Source organism: Cricetulus griseus, chromosome 3 (assembly GCF_003668045.3).
Source record: "Cricetulus griseus strain 17A/GY chromosome 3, alternate assembly CriGri-PICRH-1.0, whole genome shotgun sequence".
Classification (NCBI taxonomy): domain Eukaryota; kingdom Metazoa; phylum Chordata; class Mammalia; order Rodentia; family Cricetidae; genus Cricetulus; species Cricetulus griseus.
Window position 1 is genome coordinate 255,874,869 of NC_048596.1, and position 18,676 is coordinate 255,893,544.

General features: G+C 41.3%; 1 protein-coding gene across 10 annotated transcripts in view; it reads left to right on the forward strand.

Moving 5' to 3' along the window:
- The window catches only part of Fars2 (phenylalanyl-tRNA synthetase 2, mitochondrial), a 426,758-nt gene that overhangs the window by 45,602 nt on the left and 362,480 nt on the right, over positions 1-18,676 (forward strand). For 2 of the 10 annotated variants that reach the window (XM_035442918.1, XM_035442920.1), the window contains one exon: positions 13,236-13,264. The exons of the other annotated variants lie outside the window; for them this stretch is intronic. The gene's annotated coding sequence lies outside the window, so the exon portion shown is untranslated. The remainder of the gene's footprint in view (positions 1-13,235; positions 13,265-18,676) is intronic. 10 annotated transcript variants of the gene reach the window in all.

Here is an 18,676-nt window from a genome sequence, read left to right on the forward strand (position 1 = left end):
ATTTAGACGTTTAAAGAACTGAACACAGGGCTGACACAATGTCTCAGTGGGTAGACTGGAGAGATGGCTCAAGAGGTAAAAGTGTTGGGCATGAATCTTGACCACCTGGATTCTTGCATCCACATGGTGGAAGGGGAGAACTACCTGCTGCTGGTTGTTTCCTGTCCTCCATAGTCATACCTCAGCTCTTGAATGTCTCCCTTTCAATAAGTAAATAAATGTAATTGTTTTTGAGTTAGCATAGGTGATTTAACAAGTACATTCAGTTATAAATACTTGATTCCTATTGGTGGTCTACTTTTGGGACTACCTTATGACTTGCATGTGCAAGTAGTAGTCAGAGGAATTGGTCTAGAGGGGTAGAGCAGTAGAAACCGTGGGCTTGTGCTCAGGGGAATGCCTCATTTGGGCTGCACATACACTTTGTCTATCAGGTGAGCACTCTGCGATACTGCTTGGGTGCTATGTGGATGACTGGCAGTTTGTTCTGAGCTTTGTCAATTAGATCTTCTTCAATTTATTACCTTTCCTGTTGGGTCACAAACATATGTCATAAGGTAGGGACTATTATCTTTAAAATGGTGAATTTTATGCTGGCTTCCTAGCATGTCTAGTGCATTGTTTTGGGTGATGTGTGTGTGGTGACTTTGGGTCTCTTGAATGGATGAATAAAGGAAATGAATATTTTGTTATCTTGATCCTGATGACGCAAGCCTTGTAATGAAGCAACATATCCCATAGTTCTCATGTTCATGTGAGAAACCTCCAGCATACTTCACTACAGCATTTCTGCAGAAGAATTTAGGGCAGGTGTGTTAGATATATTTTTCATTTCTGAACCAAAACCTTTTGTCGTGATTTGAATGAGAATGGCTCCCATAGGCTTACATATTTGAATGATTCACCTTCAGTTATTGGAACTGTTTGGGAAGGATTAGGAGGTGTGGTGTTGTTGGAGGAATTGTGTTTCTCAGGGTGGGCTCTGAAGTTTCAAAAGCCAGACTTAGTGTCTCTGTCTCTCCTGCAAGTTGTGGATCAGATGTGAGCTGTTAGCTATTCTCCCAGTGCCATGCCCACCTGTCTCCTGCTGTAATCCCTATCACTATGTACATGGACTAACCCCCTTATACTGTAGACAAGCCTCCAGTTAAACACTCCCTTTTATACGTTGCTTTGGTCATGGTGTTTCATCACTGCAGTAGAACAGTAACTAAGACACTTGCCTTGGAGCAACTCAAGGACAAAAGGGAATATTTTGGTTTATAGTTTGAGGGGCTACAGTTGATCATGATGGGGAAGACATGGCAGTAGAAGTGTGAGGCCCTGGTCACATGGTTTTCATAGTCTGGAAGCAGAGAGAAAGAGAGATGCACACAAGTGCTTAGCTCACTTCCTCCTTTTCATTCAGTCTCCAGCACTGAATGAGATGCTGTTGCCAATTTCAGGGTGAATTTACTCTTTTCCATTAAACTTTCTGGAAACACTCAGAAGTTTGTTTCCATGGCTATTCTAAGTCCAGTCAAGTTGACAGTGAAAATTAGTCTTCACCAAAGATGCCTGAATTGACCTCTTTCTCCACTGGGTAGTCTTCCAACACATCTGGTGTGACTGCCTTCTTCTATGTGGCTCTTTGCCCAGTAGGATTAATGTCTTTGCTAAGCCACACAGGTGGTGGGTGACTGGGACCTTCAAAGAGGGACTCCTGATCCCCAGATTAGTCTCTTTTGCTCTCTACCTTATGGAGTGATCTTGGGGAGTCTTGGAACTTGTGCTTCTCCCAGCATCCTCTGCAGGTACATATTGAACTCCACTGTGGACCACACATGTTCTCTTGCCATGGAGCAGAAGTATGTGTAGGATGATAGCCTCAATGGACTCTGTTAGAGAGTGTCCAGAGTGGCACAGGCCTGGAGATTTGTACTGAGTTCCAATAGATGGTGCAGGATCACAATGCAGTTCCATACAGTGTCACAGTTTATTTCTGGGTTTGTAAGCAATGTTTCTATTTTAAAGGGACAACGTGTAGTTATGAGTATGACTGATGCTTTGAATGTGTGTTTTCCACAATTGTGATCCTAATAAAATTCTCCTTATGACCCACATGCCCAGAGAAGTGATATAGATTGTCAAGGGAGCATTAACTTTGGGTTTCTTGATTTCTCTTGTGACTGAAAGCTCAGCTTCAATATTGTCTCTGCCATTCGTTGGTTTTCCTCTTTCCATAACCCCTTGACCTGATGCATTGTGCACATTTAGTTGTGTAATTGAAATTCTGAAGATAATCACATTAATAGGAAGCGAGTGTTCATGATGAATGCCAAATGAAGGGACTTAGGAGACAAAGGAAAAGCATCCGTGTACTGGCTTTTACCAGCCTTGGGGGTTGAATAATTTGCAGATACCAGAACTCACTCCTTCCATGGTGGCCTGAGGCCCCTGGGAATTGATGGTAACCTAACCTGGTCAGTTGTAAGCAGACACAGCCGCTTTAGAATCAGGTTTGGAATTCATGGAGGTTTACATTTCAGAGGACTTTTGCTACCTTTGTAGCCACTTTGTCCTTGGTTTGATCGAAGAGCTTGTTTTATGCAGAGTGTACAAGTGCCAAACCATGTTCAGGGTGTCCCACTCTGTGTGTCTGTATTTTCTCCCTGGCACAGCTCACAGGTGATTCAGTTATTCCTACTCTAGACTAGCCGACAGCATCATCTTTCTATGCTTGTCTAACACTCGCTTTTTACAATCTTCTGTGAACAACAGGCATTGTGGCTGCTTAGACTACAAGTTGCTTTGTAAACCCATAAATAATGCTGAGTGCCATGCACTTTGCAGCTTTGGTGTTGGAACACGGACTAGGGGAAGCAGGGGCAGTGAGGGAATGAAGAAAGGACAGACACATGCCTAGTGAAGCTGGCAAGTGGGAACTTCTGTGTGTTTATTAGTCCAGCACTTGGGGAAGGCCTTGGTGATCTCAGTAGGAGGTCTCTGTAGGGGATCAGTGCCAGGCTGTAAATATCTGGGAGCAGGAAGCTAGTTTGCACATACTGACCAGTTGTTCAGAGTGGATGAAAGCTTTGCCATTTCTCTCAGCCTGGGCCATATGGGTAACAGCTTTACCAGTTTCTCATGGGTCTTAGGTTTTGGAGTCCTTGACATGGCTACCTTTGATGTCAATAACACGCATTCCTTCAGGACTCCCTGTATCCATCTTGCAACTTTTTTGTAGAATTGGATTTTCATCCTGTACCATATCCTGGAATTCAGTACCAATCTTTAGGCCTGTGTCACTCTGGACCCTCTCTCTAGCCATGTCTATTGAAGTCTCTAAGCACATTTTGACTCTGTTGTGAGAAAGGATAATAGTGATTACACAGTAAAGCTCAAGTATGTATTTGTAGAGAAACTGTAGTCTCGCTGCTCTGTTGTTGATAAGTGTTCTGCCCCAGAGTGCAGGTGTGGTACTGTTTAGCTTTGCTTTGTCTCTAGGATTGACACTCTTTGCAGAATGAAATAAATAATAAAAATATGGGAGAAATAAAAGATGAATGAAAATGTACCAATCATTTGTTATGGGGAAACCTCCAGTTTTCTTTTGGCTCTGCCACAGTATCAGTTTAGGTTCTTGTGTTCCCAAAAGAAGTCAAGGCACAGCTGTAGATGATACAGGAGAGTATTTAGTTAGGTCAATGACGGAATCCAGAACACGCTCTTTAGAAAGGCTAAATGGGCTGGGTGTTGGTGGTGCACACCTTTACTTTAATCCCAGCACTCAGGAGGCAGAGGCAGAGGCAGAGGCAGAGGCAGGAGGATCTCTGTGAGTTCAAGGCCAGCCTGGTCTACAGAATGGGATCCAGGACAGGCTCCAAAGCAAAGGGGGGGTGTGGGGTGGAGTGGGAGGCTAACTGGTAAACAATACAACATTTCACAGTTCCAAAGGCTGGAAAAGCCAAGGTCAAGATGCTTGCGTTTTTTTGTTTTTCTTTTTCTTTTTCATTTATTTATTATGTATACAGTGTTCTGCTTGAATGCCAGAAGAATGCATCAGATTCCACTATAGATGGTTGTGAGCCACCATGTAGTTGCTGGGAATTGACTCAGGACCTCTGGAAGAGCAGCCAGTGCTCTTAATCTCTGAGTCCTCTCTCCAGCCCAAGGTTCTGGCTTCTTCTTGTGTCTTCACATTAATAAGGACGCTGATCACCTTTGTGAGGGAGGTCCACGCATGGCATAGCTACTTTCGGATGTGCTCCCTCCAGGTGCATCACCTCAGAGGTGAAGACTGTTAGTCTGTGCCTTTTCAGGGATGCAGGTGTTTATTTTATTATGTCATGCTGTGCACAAGGTAAATTGTGGGAAATTAATAAAATGCAGAGTTGGGAGAACTGTGGGTGAATCTGAGGCATATGTTGGAGGTAGATTCTCTTGGGCAGATTGGAGGTGGAAGATTTAAGGAGGGACTCAAGGTTGGCTTTCTGTATACCACATCTTGAGACTTGATTCCTTTGTGTGTGTTATTTTAGTATTTAACATTTTGTGTGTGTGTTGGAGGTATGAATTTCTTACATGTAAAATTACTTATATCCCAATGCTGATAGCAAATCAAAATCACTGGTAAGTGATGCTTCCACTGGGAAAAGAAATCTGTTGTCTTAGGCAGATGTGGGGAGGGAGTTTTGAATTTTGGTGCTGATGTTTTGCCTATCCAAGGAAATATATTCTAAAATAGGATTCTTTTATTTTTTAATTCTTCTCTTATACAATGCATCCCAATCACAGCCTCCCCTTTCTCCACACCTCCCAGTTCCTCTCCCACCTTCCCTCTCCCCCAGATCCACTATTCTTTCATTTCCATTCAGAAAAGTGCAGACTTCCCAGAGCTATCAACTGAATATGGCCTAATCAGATGCAGTAAGATTAGACACAGGGCTGGAGAGATGGCTCAGTGGTTAAGAGCACTGTCTGCTCTTCCAGAGGACCTGGGTTCAATTTCCAGGACCCACATGGTGGCTCACAACTGTCTGTAACTTCAGTTAAAGGGGACACCCTCACACAGACATGCATGCAAGCAAAACACCAATGCACATAAAATAAAAATAAATTATTAAAAAAGACTAGACACAAACCCTCATGAAGGCTGGACAAGGCACCTCAGTAGGAGGAAAAGAATCCTGAGAGCAGGCTCAAGAGTCAGAGACATCCCCCCTTCCAGTGACAAGAGTCCAACAAAAACCCCAAGGTAAACAACCATAACATATATGAAGAGGACCTGTTGCAGCGCTATTGGGATGTTAGATGACACTGTGAACCCTGAGTTTGTATTTGTGTTAATTAAATAAAATTAACCTTGGGTCAGGAGGCTGAGTAAACAACCAGTTGACAGAATGTAATCATAGAGCATCAGAGGGCATCCAGGAGAGATGGAGCAACACAGGAAGTAGTAGTGTCTGGAATGGCACAGCTTTTTCTGGTTTGGCAGAGTAGAAGCACAGGTCTTTCAGAGACAACAGCAAGCAGAGAGGGTTAGCTATTTTCTACTCAGCCTCTCTGGCTAGCAGATTTTCACCTCAGAGTTTGAATCTCAAGTCTCATTTCTAATTAGGATAGTAAATATTTAGGTAAAGTTACTTTTAGCAGCAGCAACAGGGGCCATGCCTGTGGGAACAGAATTCCTGCCAGGCTGTACCACAGAAGCAGCCTGGTAACTGCAGAGTCGCAATTGCTCACTGAAATAGTATTAGATTAAGGTGCAGCCACTGTGCTGAAGTTCAAACAACGTAGACCCATGCGGGCTCTGTGATTGCTGCTTCATTCTCTGTGAATCCCTATGAGCCCTGCTCAGTTGATTCTGGGGGCCATGTCCTGACCCCTTTGGCTCCTACAGCCCTTTCTCACCCTCTTAGCAGGACTCTCTGAGCTCTGCTTAATGTTTTGCTATGGGACTCTGTATCTGTTCCCAACAGCTGATGGAGGAAGCCTCTCTGATGATATTTGGGCTATCCTATCTATGAGTAAAGCAAAATAGCAGTAGAAATCATTTCATTGATACCTAACTATCATGTATGGTATCCATCCATCCATCCATCCATCCATCCATCCATCCATCCATCCAATCTATCTATGGCCAGTAGTGTTTGATTCTACTCTAGGTCTCTGGGCCATCCAGATTCTGGTTCCTGGCCATCCAATCAGTGTCAGTCAAGGGCTCCCTCTTACGACCTAGGCCTCAAGTTAGACCAGTCTTTGGTTGTCCACTGCCACATGCCCGCAGATACCACTGCCCAGCACATCTTTGTGGGAGGACAAGTTGTGGGTTGAAGGTCTTGTGGCTGAATTGGTGTTCTAGTCCCACCACTGGATACCTTGCCTGGTTCAAGCTTCATATCCTCCATTACTAGCAGTCCTCGTTAGGGTCACTCTCAAAGGTTTCAGGAAGTTTCTACTGCTCTAGTTTTCTACATTGCTCCCTAAATGCCCATCTTTCCCTATACTTCCTGCCTCTGTCCCTCCCTCCCCTACCTGATCCCTCCTGTTCCCATGCCCACCTGCCCCCACTATATCCAAAAAATCTACGTTATTTCCTCTTCCCAGAGAGATCTGTGCATTACCCCAGGGGCATTCTTGTTACTTAGCATATTTGGCTCTGTGGATTGTAACATGATTATCCTTTACTTAACAGCTAATATCCTCTTATAAGTGAGTACATATCATGTTTGTCTTTTTGGGTTTAGGTTGCCTCACTCAGGAGGATTTAAAACATTTTTTATTTTTATTTTTGTGTTTTTTGAGACAAGGTCTCTATGTAGTCCTGGAACTCACTATGTAGACCAGACTGTCCTCAAAGTCAAAGAGATCTCTGTATCTGCTTTCTGAGTACTGGGGTTAAAGTCATTTGCCACCACACCAGGCATCTAATATAGGGTTCTTAGGATGTAATTCTCATGATAAACTTGACATGAAAAATGGGAAAGTCAAATATAATGGAAAATATAATGGAAAAACTTGGATAGTAGCTTTGAGGAACTACTTTGAAAGGAAGAGGTTTAAGAATATTCAGTTTAGAAATAGGGCATTTCTGCATATATTAATCTATATAGTCAGTGCAATTATAATTCAGAAAGCAACAGGAATTTTAATGCTTTTTTGTTGATGGGGAGAGATTTAAAAGTGTGATATAGGAATCAATTTTGAGAACAAATCACTAGGGAATTTAAAAATAGCTAAGCTATGGAGGCCAGCTATGTCTACTGGCTTCTAGAGACATTATGATACTGCAGTAATGTAAACATTGGAATAAAGCAATTTAAACTTCTTGCTACAGAAGAAGAAACAGGAAAACATATCTATGGAATAAAATATTGTTCATAAATATACCTGAAATGGGTCTGCAATTAGATTATGACACTAGTTTTCAAATTAATACTGGAAAAACATTTTCCCCCTCACCGTATGTGTTTAGGGAGACCATAGTAAACAAAGGGCATTATTTCTAGTTCTTTCTGTATATCAAGGTGAATGCAAGAACAATTTAAGATTTAAGCATAAAAATCATAAAACATGAAAACTTGTGTAAAAGACACAGGTGGGTTTATCCATAAGTTTGTTATTGTAAAGAGCCTCCACCAAGCAGGGTATAATGCTCTGATGTTGTAATCCTTGATAAGCTTACTATATGCTATTTCGTTTTGATTAAGAAAAGGTGTACAACTGTTCTGAAACATTTATTCACAAGTTGGCAATTTTTAAGCATATGTAACAATGGAAGAGCTGCTAGTATCACTGTTAAATAATTTATAAAAATGAATAGTGAAAAAGCTATCAAATAGATTATATTTATAGTTTTGTAAAGAAAGTACAAGTGTGTAGGCTCATGGATAAGTAGCTGACAGGTATGCCAGTAAGACATTGCCCAGTGAGACAGGACAGTGGGAAGCTCCCTACCTGCTCATGAGAGTTTGGGCAAGACAGCCTCTTCTCAGACTTGAGGTCAGAGGGTTTTCTCTTTTGCCATTTTTAAATGAAATTCACTGCTGTATTCTGAATGTGTAGAAATACTAGGGCTCAGTAAACTCATGGGGAATGAGTGAGTGGAAATATTTTTCTTTGTAAGGACTCTTACCTGAGTGGAGCAGAACATGGTTTTCTCTGGCAGTCTTTTCCTGTTGCCCTTGTCTTTATTTAGGGAGGCTTGTTGAAACAGAGTCCTGGCAACTCTCAGAGCATACAAGCCACACATTGGCTGGATTGAGAGTGAGGAAACCCTGGAAGTGCCACCAGATTATAGATTTCAAGACAAGCTGTTATTAAATCAAAAAGGGGATGTGTCATGAAACACAAATGATTTTTTACCAATAGATTTATTAGATGGTATTCTTTACTCTGCCAAGATAAATCACAGTAAACTGTTTTAGGAAAAATGACGAGAAATGACAAAAATGGAGAAGGAGGGGGTCTGGTTTTAATTGTGTGTGTGTGTGTGTGTGTGTGTGTGTGTGTGTGTGTGTGTGTGTGTGTGTGTGTGTGTCAGGGGACACTGACTGACAAGGTCTGTTTATTAGTTGTTTATTGTGGAGACAAGCCTAGGGCTTTTCACTTGTTTGGCATGTGTTCTGTCACCGACTCTTAGCTCCTCCCAACAGATCAGCCAAGTGTGTCATTACAGGGCTTTTTCTTTTCATTTCTGTGCAGTGAAATGTAACACTCAACTTAAATGTTATTTAGTAAAAATTTTCTGCAAAATGATCTTTATTAGCTGCTCTGCTGTTCAGTCATCAAGTTTACTTATTATCTTGGCTTTGGAATATATGAAAGTGTTCTTAGCTTTAGAGTTTCCCAGTTTCTGACCTTGGTTTGATTAGCTGAGTAAGTTGTATACCTGTTTTTAATCATGAGCCTAGTGATGGGTCAGAACAGTTTGAAAACATGAGAAGGAATGGCTCCTGTTTGGGTTTAACTTGTTAAAACTGAGGTAGAACCAGTTACCCGGCTTGTTTTGTTTTCTAGGGTATTGCACTTCGGATTCATTGTGACATACCCATTGTGGTCCTGTGTGAATTTCCTCATTGTAGATGTGATTGGGGTTGTAATTTAGCTTAACTAGTTTTCCTTACATTGTAGAATCCTTTGAATGCTCATGGGTTTTATGGTACAAACATTCATCTACAAACAAAAATTGACTTCTTGTGAACTTTCTATATATCTACCATGTTTAATGCATGTAGGTAATTTTGACAAAAGCAAATAACTTGGGATCATCTTCTGGAAGCAATTCAAATTATGAATAAAGCCTCAGTTTTTCTGAATGTACCTTTAATTCAGAAGTATGGTAGCTTCATAATACACTCATTTATCCCCGAAATTAAAGCATAACATTTCCAATGAGAATTTCCTCTGGGCTTTGCTTATTATTAATCCATAATAAGTCTTGTAACTTGTATTTGTGTGATATTTTCTGTTTCAGAAGACTTTTTTTTTTTCATACACTCTCATTTTAAGTTTCATGACAATTCTGAGAAATCGACTGGGAATTGCCTTTATTATCTGAGGCCTTATTGTTTGATATTTGGAGACAATATTACCAACCTAGGAAAGACGCTAACAATGGTGTAGAATATTAGAGTAAGACAGCCGAAAAAGCAAGGGAATATCAAAGCCTCAAGGATGTAGCTTGTCTCTAGCCGTGGGGAATGTGCTCATTGTACAGGGTTTTGAAAACCTGGGCTGTTCTCAGGATGTGCTAGAAAATGTGGAGCTGTCTGTTCTTGCCCTCTATTCTGTGCTCTTGTTCCCTGAAGAGTCATCTCTCAGGTTTTCAAGCCCATGGTTCCAAATATAAATTTCAAGAGGTCCAAATGGGTTCAAATAAAAATTAGTGTGGTCACCATGCGCAAAAAGTACTGAAGTAAGTAACTACTGGAGACTCAGTGCCAGACAAAAGACCATCGCGTAGGCTCTCAGCTGCTCACCAAGCTGCTTGTTCCGTAGGAGTCTGGGCCTTCATGAGGGGTGCATGACATGAGCATCTAGGAAACCTTGTGTTCAGTGGTCTAATAGGGCAGTATAAATTACTAGAAAGTATAGAACTGTGATGAGTAGACAGGATTTGAGAATTCTGGAATGGGTGTGTGCCTATTTGAAATGTTGTGGGAAGCAAGGCAGGTTGATCTGTAAAGACCAAAGAACCAGCCACCCTGTTAGGGTTTGAATTTGACATGTCCCTACAGGCTCATTGTGTTTATACTTGTTAATGTTATTTTGGAAAGCTCTGGAATCTTCAGGAAGTGGGCCTCTCTGTGAATCAGGTTAATAGAGGTAGGTCTTTAGAGATTTTATTTGGCCTCTGTTTCCTGGTCTGCAGTGATGTGAACAGCCCTTGCAGTGTGCGCCTGTGGTTGTGAATTAAGCTGGTCTAGCAGACCTTCCCCACCAGGGTGAACTGAAACCTTCAGAATCTCTGTGCTGCAAATAAATCCTTCTCTCATTTGTATCAGATATTATGATCTCACAGTGTGCATGTAACTTTTACATCTCAAAATAACCTTCAGAGCTTTCTCTACAGATGACAGTATATTCAAATGTCACCTGTTTTTGTTGTTATAAATATCCCTTGTCATCAGGTTGGGATCTGCTAGAGTCAAAGGAGACTGCTGCAAGCTAGCTCTGGTTTCCTTGATACTTCCTGAACTGTTGCTGGTTTCTTTGCTTTCTACTCATTCATGAGCACACACTGGTTAAAGTGAGTTCAGGGCCATATTTTATCATCTTACCTGATTCCCAAGTCACGTTCACAGCTTTTATAGCACAGACCTGCTTGAATTTCTGTTTAGTGTGTGTTTTCCTTGATAACTTCATTGGGTTTCTCATAACTAGACATTCAGTTTTCCTTTTTAAAATGCGTTGTTTGAGAATTCAAATAGGGTTTTGATCACCCTTTCCATAAGCTCCTCCTATACCCCTTCCTTGGCCACTCTTCCTCACAACTTCATGTGTTCTCCTTTTAAACTCACTGAGTCCACACAATACTGCCAGTAATATTTGTTAAAAGAACCCTTTTGTAGGTGGAATTGAGCTGTGCTGGGAGGTAGATTTGGCCAATCCTTAATGGAGGAGTAGGATTCCAGAAGGAGGGGATATTCTAAGCAAAGTCCATCAAAGGAGACAACATGAGGAAGTGTTGAAAAAGAAAAATGGGTTCTGGTGGGGTAGGTTTTGTAGTGGGAATGGTAATAGGTGATTGTGGTGATATATTGCTTATGATCTAATAAAGCCACTGGAGATCAATTTGCAAAGCCAGCCACTCTAGTTAGCTATAGAAATTAGACAGTGGTGGCACACACCTTTAATCCTGGGACTAGGGGGGTGGTGGCAGATGGATCTCTGAGTCCAAGACCACCCTGGGCTACTGGAGAGTGAATCAGAGCTCACACCTTTAATCCCAGCATTTGAGAGGTGTAATAGGTAGAAGCATTCAGTCTCAGAATTAGTCTCTAGCCACATTGAGAGCTTAGCAGTCTGAGTGAATCTGCGAGCAGTGAAGTTGGGACCTGTTTGAGGATCGCCTCTGTGGTCTGAGCTGAGGTAGAGGTGAGAGCTAGTGACCAGATGCTTTGCTTCTCTGATTGTCAGCTTGAACTCCAATATCAGTCTCTGTGTCTTTTATTTTTCATGCTACTGTGATTGCAGAGAAGGAGGCAGTGATGGATGAATGGCTCCTAAAGCTTGCTGAACATTTTAGTCACTTGGAGTTAAGAAAACAATATGGCTGCTTATCTCCCTTCTCTGGGCATCTTTAGCTAATTGGTTTGGAGTGCACCCTGGAACACTGGCAATTATAAAAATTTCCCAAATTTCACTGTGTACCAATATGTGGGAATCTTTGAGGCAATTTATAAAGAATCTTACACATTATACCCAGGTATTGGAGTTTGTTAATAAAGCAATTTATGGAGTCAAAGGACCCCTGGAAGATTTTAACCAGCAGAAAGATTATTCTGATTGCTTGAGGAAAGCAGGTTAGAGAAGCTAAGTAAGTATTCTTCCATTGATTCTGGGAATGAGCACTGAATCATACGGGGCATGAAGCAACCATTAGCTTGTTGTTCAGTATTCTTTGTGAATTAATTTTCCCCTAGTTTCCCTAAGTTTTTTTCTTCTGGACCTGGGCATGTTTCTCAGGCACAAATTCTGCCATGATAATGTTGAAGAAACATGTGCAGAGTATGGTAACACTTGTCTGTAGAACCTTGTTAACCTGAGGGACGGGATACTTGCAAGTTTTGGTGGATACACAGCTTTTGGCTACTGCTTTGGGAATATTGTGGTCCAGATCTACTGATGAGAGTGGTAGTTGGCAGAGTGGCTTCCTGATGGCCTTGTCTCATGCAAGTTTGATCTAGAGAAGAAATGTGTTAGAATACCTTCATGCTTGTACATTTACAATTGACTTATTTGGCTAGACCAGCTCTCTTAAGTGCTTTTTAAGTGAATGTTAGTATCAATTTATCTAAGTAGTTAATATCTTAATTTTTGGATAGGTTAGAAATTGGTTATATGTGTCATATTTGAAAGGAGTATTTTCCAAGAAATATTTATTGAGAAGCTTCCTCATATTCTGGCATGGCAATATAGTTGGAAAGATTGAGTGGAATATTCTACTTGCCCTTAAGAATCAAAGATAAGAGTTGGAGAATTCCTGAGTATTAATTCAACATCTAGAACTAATCAAATAGTAGGGAAATATTTGTTTAACTTTTTCAGTGCTGAAACTAAGTGTATCACTAGTGTACTTAACCCACCCTGGGCCCTGGGCAGAGAGCATGTCTCAGTTTATTCCAAATGCTTAAACTACTCTTTGAGAGTTTGGGAAATCCATGATCAAGGCATGTAGTTTAGGTGACTCATGAGAACTCATTTCGCTTTGATGATACCTTCTTGTTTGTTTCCTCACATTCTGGAATAGGCAAGTTAGGTATCTGCTTCTCACACAGACACTGGTCTCATTTATGATGCTTTGTGCATGACCTAGTCACTTTCAGGAAGGCCTCACTGATTAATTCTGACATGTTGGACATTTGGATTTCAATTTGATACAAAGATTAAACCCATAACAGCAAGTAGCCAAGTCTTTCCAGAGTCGTCTCTCACCCAAATAGGAAAGCCCATGGTTATCAGTGAGCAAGGGCCACTTGGACATTAAGACGATAAAAGGTGGAATGAATGTCTTTCTTCTGCTTCCACAGAACCTGTGTTCCTGAATCCCACAGACAAGGTAATCATTTCCCCTTCTTTCTCTTCTATTACTGTGTATGTCTATCCCAGGTTTGATTACATTAAGCTAACTGATTGCATTTTTTTTCCTGATGCTTAGAGACTTAAAATCTAATTTGTTTATCTGTTCTTATTTTATTTGGAGAAGGAGCCTTTGTGGTATTCCTGGATGTGTAGGAGTTGAAGACAGAGGCAGGACTGTGTGAGAAAGTGTTGATGTGGAATGTACTTGTGTGGTCTTTCCTTCTTACAGCCATTGGTTAGGAACTATCTCTTGTGTGAGGTGAAGAGTGGTCAAGTAGCTAAGGTTTTGTGCTATGCTATGTTGCATCTACTTCCTCTACACTTGCTTCATGACTTCTGTGTCTGTTTACCTCATCCTTTGAAGTTATGCTTACACCCAGGTAGAAAGCTACCAGGTAATTGCCTGGGTTGGGAGTGTTCTGCTGTCTCTAATGTGAAATCTAGTATGCTCTCTGAATCTTAGCTGCCATCTCCCCTGAAGATGTGCATTTGAGGGCAAGTCAAATTTGTCGCCTACCTCTTGAGATTATCATGTTGAGAGATATGCCATTTTGTAGCAAGAAGAAGGTTGCCAGCAAGCATTGGCAAATATCTGCTTCCTTTACTTCCTGTGTACCTCACAGTTTCAGATTGAATAATTTGAGCATTTGTCAAAAATGGTTTTCACTAAAATACACCCTTTAAAGTAAAGAACATTAGAACATTGCAGGATTGCTACATAGACCTGTAGCATGACAGTCACTTTTAGATACTTATCATCTTCGAGGACGGCAGCTCTGATGGGAATTTTTCAAATTGGTTGCCTTTTCCAAAGTCAAAAATGAGAGGAACTGCTAGCATACTGTGTGCCTGAGCCCCCATCCTCACACCCTAGGCAAGTCTCTAGAAAGCCCACATTAACTCTTCTTCCCAGTGCTAAGTCTAGCCAGTACCTATAGTACCCTGCCCCTCTCCACCATCAGCACTGTGTGGGTTTAGCAAGGGCCCCACTGCTGAGCCTATCCGGACGCTCACGTGAATGGGGTCCCTTTCAGCAGAATGCAGCTTCCATTCCAGATTAGTCTGTCAGACCACTCAGCCACTGCAGAGCAGGAGCTGGCACAGACTTCCTGCAGCTCAGGCAATAGGCTCCTCAGCAGGTGTTATGACCCTGGCCACAGGCCCTCTTGTTTATGAAGACACCATCTATTCAAGAAAACTTTCAGCAAATATTTGTTAAGTGCCAGAAGGAAGAATAAAGCACAAATGACCAGCATTTGCAGTATTTGTAGTAAACATGATAGATAAATTACTTAGAAAATAATCAGTATCTTAGAATAGGGAATCAATTAAAAAGTACGGAAATTTAATAAAAGTGTGAAGACATTTTTTATGTTCTTATGAGAGAATGAGAAAATGAGTACTTTTAATCATCAGACTGATAGATATGGAAAAGGAAAGCCTCATAAATACTATGCTTGTGAAAAAGTTGCTTTCCTTGTGTTATTGGTGGTCAGTCTTTGTGTAAAGTTGTTTGGCAGTATATGGTGCCAATTTGAAATACACATTTATCTGTGTGACATTACCCTCTTTCCTGTCTGACTCTACCATACAGATCCTGGCCCATAGGAGGCTGGTCCGTATTATTAAGTTCAGCACCATTTATTTCCTTGGCTTGTCTCTGCAATGTGTGCTCTGCATCTCTTTCCTTTGATGCATAACTCTCTGGATTTGGGGGTTGAGTGTAGCCTTGTGTACAAGAAAACAGCATTTTGTTATAGCCATTATGTGACTGAGCAGATGAAGCCTAACCCAGGTGGCTGCTATGGTACTCTTCTGCAGGTCCTTATGTAGGTGTTCTCTCCCACTTTGTTTCCAGCAGGGACAGGCTGGATGGTGCAAGCCAGTGTGAGTGTTACAGCTCTGAAGCTTTGAAGGGAGAGCTCTGGAGCTGCAAAGGGACAGCTTTGAAGGGAAAGGTATCCTGACTCGTTGGGAAGTGAGGCGATACCTGGAACTGCAATAGGACAGCTCTGGAGGCTGGATAAGGTTTCCTGGCTTCCTGGGAAGTCAGGTTATACCTGAAGCTGGGGTGTGGTGGAGCATAGTCTCCATGCAGGATGTAGCAGTCCTGTTCCTCTCCTAGAGAGAGCCCTTACAGCTCAGCTCTGCTCTGTTCCCCTAAGGGAATGTCCTAGCAGAGCTATCCACTCCAGTAAAAAGTTTTTCTGCTCAACTCCTAAGGGTGTTTCCAAGCAGATGTAACTGTTTCTTCTGTTTTTTCTGCTGACACCCACCCCTCCAAGGGAACATCTCAGCAAAGGTTCTTCTTCACGATGGTGAAAGAAGATCTCCACCCAAAACTCCTTTAAGAAACAGATTTATTTGTGAACGAGGTGTTCAGGAGACTGGCTGCCTCTGACAGCCAGCAGCTGAACAGGCAGAGGGCCTTATATCCGGCTTCTTAAGGGCGAGTTTTCCTAGGGAGAAGATTTTTCTGGTCAGGGGTTGATTAGTTTTCCTGCTCAGGGAATAGTTTTGTGTTTCATTTGGTCAGGGCAGAGTTGGCTCTGCTTTCAGGACCAAACTGTGTTTTTTAAACTGGCTTTGTAAAAACAGCTTTTTGGGTCTACTTTTGGGGTCAGGGCATATTTCTTTCACTGACTCTGGTTTTACAGCCAAAGTATGTTTCTTTGGCTTTGGTTTCAGAGTTAAGGTGTTTTTCTTTGATCCTGGGTTCAGGGATAAAGTGTTTGTTTCACTGACTCTGGTTTTCAGGGCCCTGGTGTGTTTCTTCCACTACCTCTGGTTTTAGGGCTGGTGTTGCTCTTTCTTTCTTTCTTTCTTTCTTTTTTTCTTTCTTTCGTTTGTTTTTTGACCCTTTTCCTCTATAGATGAGCTGGAGCTCTTCCTTCTCATTGCCCACCATCTTTGTTGAAGCACCAGTTCCCAGGGCAACAGGCTTGACCCTGTTGTCCACCTGGGGCCTTAAAGAGTGTTCACAAAGCAGCAAGATTGGTTCTGTGGTATTTCTTGGTATCTCCTTCGGTTACACTAATCAGGCATGTGGGGGTACATAATGGTTGTGTTGTGGATCAACCCTCTCCCCCTGGCAACATTTATAATATGTTTATGTACAGTTTTTATTAATTTACTATCATCTTATGATGACTTCAGATTCTGTCCAATCAATCCAAGTAATTAGTGGAGTTATCCCCAGTTTTCAGTCTAATCCTGTATTAAGGGCAGTGCAGATATTAATTATTGAGTTAATTTGTAGAAATCCTGGTTGTGGTAAATAAGCTTAGACCGTTCACAAATGCATCTGGCAGTAGCTGCTTGTTAGCTGTAATTTTTTATGCTGGCATAATATCTCAGTTACCAAATTCCAGGGAAATTATGCCTACATATCTCTTTTCTGAATTAACTCTATTCTCCTAAAATAAATTAATGAGAAAAAGAAAAGTAGCTGTCATTTTTAATCTTTCATTTTTTTAAAAAGATTTATTTATTTAGTATACAGTGTTCTGCCTGCATACCAGAATAGGGCACCAGATCTCATAACGGATGGTTGTGAGCCACCATGTGGTTTCTGGGAATTGAACTCAGAACCTCTGGAGAACAGTCAGTGCTCTTAACCCCTGAGCCATCTCTCCAGCCCCTAATCTTTTATTTTTTAAAGGACATTCTGCTGACACTGTTATAGAAGTTTCACATGCTGTTTTTAAGAAATCTTCATTGCTAGTTCAGTTTATGAAGAATGGAAATGTGGAAAACCTGCCATTGTAGATTTTGTATGTTATAATGAAATTTACTTTGGGTTTGCAATGACCTCCCGGATAACTACATACCACACTCTGAGTTTATTTTTTCTTCTGTCTCCTTTCTTATCCTCCTTCCTTAAGGAATGGGTATCTAAGTCCACAATACTGCTTTCCCTGAGTTGAGTCCCCTGGCATTGATAGTGACCTGTGCTTTCCTGAAATAGCATATTGACCACTGGCTCATACTACTTACTGTTAATAGCTTTGGGAAAATTTTACCTCTTTCAGAGATTATGATAAGAAAAAGAATCCTTGAAATTCATAACACTCTTTTGATGATTTTAAAATACCCTCTTTAATAGATCTTAAGATACCCAGTAGGAGGGAAGGGTTCCAAAAGCAGGTAACGGAGTCAGAGACATCCCCTGCTCCCATGGTTAGGAGTCTCAAAGCGAGGACCAGGTTACACAATTTTAACATATGTGCAGAGGGCCTAGGTCAGTCCCATGCATGCTCTCTGGTTGGCAGTTCAGTCTCTGTGAGCCCCTGGGAACCCAGTTTAGTTGATTGTGTGGATTTTGGTGTGGTGTAGGTCATACAGTCTTTAAGAACAGTCTTGCTTCTACCTGAATTTCTGTCACATTTTCTGGGTTTTGTTCTATTGCTGCTCATGTTCCTTGGACCTGTCTCTGGACATGAGCATGTATACCTTCTCTAGTCAGTCTTTCCTGTTGAAGGCAGTCCTGGAGCAATTCTCCATCTGAGTGTCCTGATTGAGAACTTCATTTCTTTCCTTTTCTGATGCAGTCCTTTCTCTGATGGGTGCCTTCCTGAATTCAGAAACTCCTCCATTTCAGTTATTCTGTATTTAGTCCTCTGGTGAACATCATTATTCTGGAAAACGTATAGCTAACAGCCAACTTAGAAACAGTTCATCAGCGTGGGTCTTACAATTTTAGGTTGTGCATCACCTTACTGAGTTTCTCTCATTGTCAGATAATGGTTTAGAATTTTGAATGATTGAAATGGGAAGTGAATTTTCCAGTATGTGGATTGACTCTGCTTAGCGCTGTGCTATGGCTTCCAGCTGTCTTTTTCATAACACTTGTGATGTAAAATGTTTGCTCCTCTCCCATCAACCAGTTGTTTACCTCTCTGCCATTTGTTGTGACAGTTCTGACACTGCCTGGCGTTTGCATAGACCAAACAGGCAAATATTCTTCGGGACTTGATTTGGTTAAGCACTGCCTGGTCATGTAGACTTTTGCCTTTTTAGTTTTTTTAAAAGCTAAATTTAATTTTTTGAGATTATAATTTTATCATTTCCCCTTTCCCTTTCCTTTCCTCCAAACCTTCCCATATACTCCTCTTTGCTCTCATTCAAATTAATGGCCTCTTTTTTTTCATGAATTGTTATGTTGAATTACATAAGATATAACCTCCTTAGTCCATATAAAGTTCTTTGTATGGCTGTTTTCAGGGCTATATGGTATTGGATAACTAATTGACATGCTCTTCCTAGAGCATGAAGACCATTTCTTCTTCTCACCTTAGTTGCCTGTAGTTCTTTGTGTAGGTTTGTGAAGGCCCTTTTGACTTTCCCCTATTGTATATCTTGGTTTTATTTTATTTGTTGAGATAGGCTC